Genomic DNA, 2,944 nt, shown 5'->3' on the forward strand with positions numbered 1-2,944 from the left:
AAATGATTATTGGGGTTATGAACCAAGGACTGTGACCTCAATAGGGGAGAGGCAGAAAAAAAAAAAAAAAAAACCCAGCTAGCCACCAAGACAGATTTCATAGACCTTGGTCACGAGGGCACCCAGCCCTGCAGCCATCTCTGTGCTCCTCTAGCCAGCACTAGTTACTGATTTTATCGCCAGTTTCCTAAACCATCTCCTGATCATCTGCGCAAAAGTTGCAAGGACCTGCTAAACCCCAACTACAGTAAATCCAAGAACGGTTTGCTCTTGGCTGTGGAAACAAGTCTTGGAAATACACCCACACATACATGTACACATATGTACATACACACACACAGGTACTCTCTATCAAGCCTTCATTCTCTCCCAGCCTCCTCTACGCTTACAGCCCAGAGCTGGGCAAGCCCAGAGACCCTTTCTTTCATCCTCCCAATTAGAACTGTCTCTCATGATTCCTCAAACTCTGGCAGCATCCTCTATCAGAATGCTGTTGGCATTGGGGTGAGGCAATTCTCGGCTGTGCAGGACTCTCATATGAGAGTGACCCTAGCCCTCCCCCACTAGAAGCCAATAGTATCCTCCCCAGTCACTGGGACAACCAAAAATATCCTCTTAATAGCAGTTCCCTCCCTAGTCACTGGGACAACCAAAAATATCCTCCCACATTTCCAGACATCCCCTCCTGGGACACTATCCCTCACCACAAAGCCTGCCCAATATGTGCATGCTCAGGTATCTCTCTCTCTCTCTCTCTCTCTCTCTCTCTCACACACACAACCTGCCTACCTCCTTGAAGGTGGGGGCTGTGTCTTATTCAATTCAACCACTATCTATCTCCCAGGCTCCCTGTTACTCTTGTGGCATGGCATTGTGAACCAGACATATCCTTCCTCAAGCAGTGTCTGTCTCCATAGAAGCATCAAACACAAATAACCAGGATACAAAGCCTAATAAAACCGATGAGGCTGCAGGACTTGGCACAGAGAACACCAGGTCAAGTGTCTGGGGCCTGGGGTTGGAGTCCTACCTTGATGTGTGGCCCTGGCCAAGGCCCTGGGCTTCTCTGAGTCTCCCTTTTCACATCTGTAAAACGAAACCATGATCTTTAACATTCCTTCTTGCTAAAATATTTTAAATGTTCAAGCACGTTTCTTGAACATTTTAAGAGAGGAAAGAGGATGGCTGGAACGGAGAGACAAGGGGCTAATTCTATCTAGGTTCCACAGAGGGAGCAGCATTTGACCTGAAGATTTCCATAAGGTAGTTCCATAACCCCAGTATATGAATAACTGTAATGCAAGCAGGTCATATTACATGATCATACTTCTGAGGCTCGGGATGTAACTTTTGATGAGAGACTAGTGACTCTTTGAGTTGCTGTGGCATTTGCACAAGGAGGGTGGCTGCTGGCCTATTTGCTGCTCCGATTTCCCTCCCGGAGAATGAGTCCCAGGCAGAGCCTGTGAGAAGGAACCCCGTGGGAATCCACTCACCCGCCTGGCTCAATTGGCCCCATTCTCAGGAGGCCCTCCCTCCTGGCCTCAGAACGGAAAGCCAGCTGCTCCGGGAGGGAACTCACTGTGCGATTCTCAACAAAACCCTTCCTCCAAGTTCCATCAACTGTCAACCTTAAAAACACTGCTGAAGATTCAACTGTTCATCTGCACGTGCATCTGAAAGAATGGAAACCACAGACGAAACACTGCCTCACGTCACAGTCCCAGGAAAAAGTCATTTCCAGATATCATGGAAACGGCTTTCGAAATGTGGCCTCAATAGGAAATCAGAGAAATAAGAATGGGGAGAGTTCTCTGCCTGGTAACAGAGCCGCACCTTCCTCTGGCATAGCACAGGAAACTGCCCTAGGATCCTCAATGTACCACGTCCTCTGACACGAGGGCCCCCGACCCTCTCCAGCCACCCCTCCTTAGGCCCCACTTCCGTTTCCCCTCCACAATGTCTATTTCAGCTGTATTTCAACCCGCTATCACATTCTTCTGTCCTAGCATTTGACAGAGTCTGAAGACAGCAACAACAGTTAACAGTGATGATAACGAAGCCATTTTAAGAAAAGACCAGGACTGAAGCGGACACCTGGCCACAGCGTGGTGCATTCGGCGCTCGGAGCCTGGGCAGCAAATCCCAGCGCCCCGAGACTGGATTTCCAGGACACCCCGAGGCAGAGGCGCACCCTGCGGCGGGAGCCAAGGACGCAGTGGAGACGCTCGGGCGGGTCACGTGCTGCGCCCGATCTCCGAAGTGCGCTCGGCCCTGCTGACGTAACTATTCGAGAATTTAAAAGTCCCAAACTCGGAGGAAATCAGCGCAGAGTTTTATGGCTATTCCACGCGCCGTCGTGACCCGCCGGGGATGCCCCCGCGCGACCCAGTGGGTCCACACAAGCTGGGAAAGAGCCTGGTGGGAAGGCGCGGAGGCCGCCCAAGGGCGGGACCCCAACCCTGGCGGGGAGACCGGTCACGGGCGCCAACCACAACCACGCGCGGGGACCCCAAGCGCGAGCGGGAATCCCAGCCACGGGCGCGCGCCCCGAACCACGGGCTTTGACCCCCGCGCTTCCACTCAAGGGAACCAGGCTCCCGGGCAGACACTCTGGGGCCCGCGGTTTCCCCGCAGCCACACTCCACTGCCAGCAGGGGACCGAATGTGTAGTTAGCCACTTTTCCACCCTCGGCCAGTCCCTGCCGGGGAAAGCCGAAATGAGCTTTGGCCACTTCCAGTACGCCATTGTCTGGGGGCCAAGGTCCTTCGGGCGCCCGTCTTCTCCTGACCCCGGCCGCCCGCCCGTGGCCCCGGCACTTACCCGCCCGGGGAGATAGGGGATGGCCCGCACGTAGCCGCCTTCGTTCGGAGACGCGACTGCCGAAGAGCCCGGGGGCGCTGGGTTTTCCGAAATGAGCTTTGGCCACTTCCAGTACGCCAT

At 53.9% G+C, this 2,944-nt stretch overlaps 1 protein-coding gene across 3 annotated transcripts in view; it reads right to left on the bottom strand.

The window, feature by feature from the left end:
* TACC2 (transforming, acidic coiled-coil containing protein 2) overlaps window positions 1-2,944 on the bottom strand; it is a 278,122-nt gene that overhangs the window by 148,274 nt on the left and 126,904 nt on the right. The window contains exon 1 of one of the 3 annotated variants that reach the window (XM_011930245.1): window positions 2,825-2,914. The exons of the other annotated variants lie outside the window; for them this stretch is intronic. The gene's annotated coding sequence lies outside the window, so the exon portion shown is untranslated. Of the gene's footprint in view, window positions 1-2,824; window positions 2,915-2,944 lie in introns of those variants that run through there. 3 annotated transcript variants of the gene reach the window in all.

This window comes from Colobus angolensis, unplaced genomic scaffold (genome assembly GCF_000951035.1).
Source record: "Colobus angolensis palliatus isolate OR3802 unplaced genomic scaffold, Cang.pa_1.0 Scaffold85, whole genome shotgun sequence".
NCBI classification, from domain to species: domain Eukaryota; kingdom Metazoa; phylum Chordata; class Mammalia; order Primates; family Cercopithecidae; genus Colobus; species Colobus angolensis.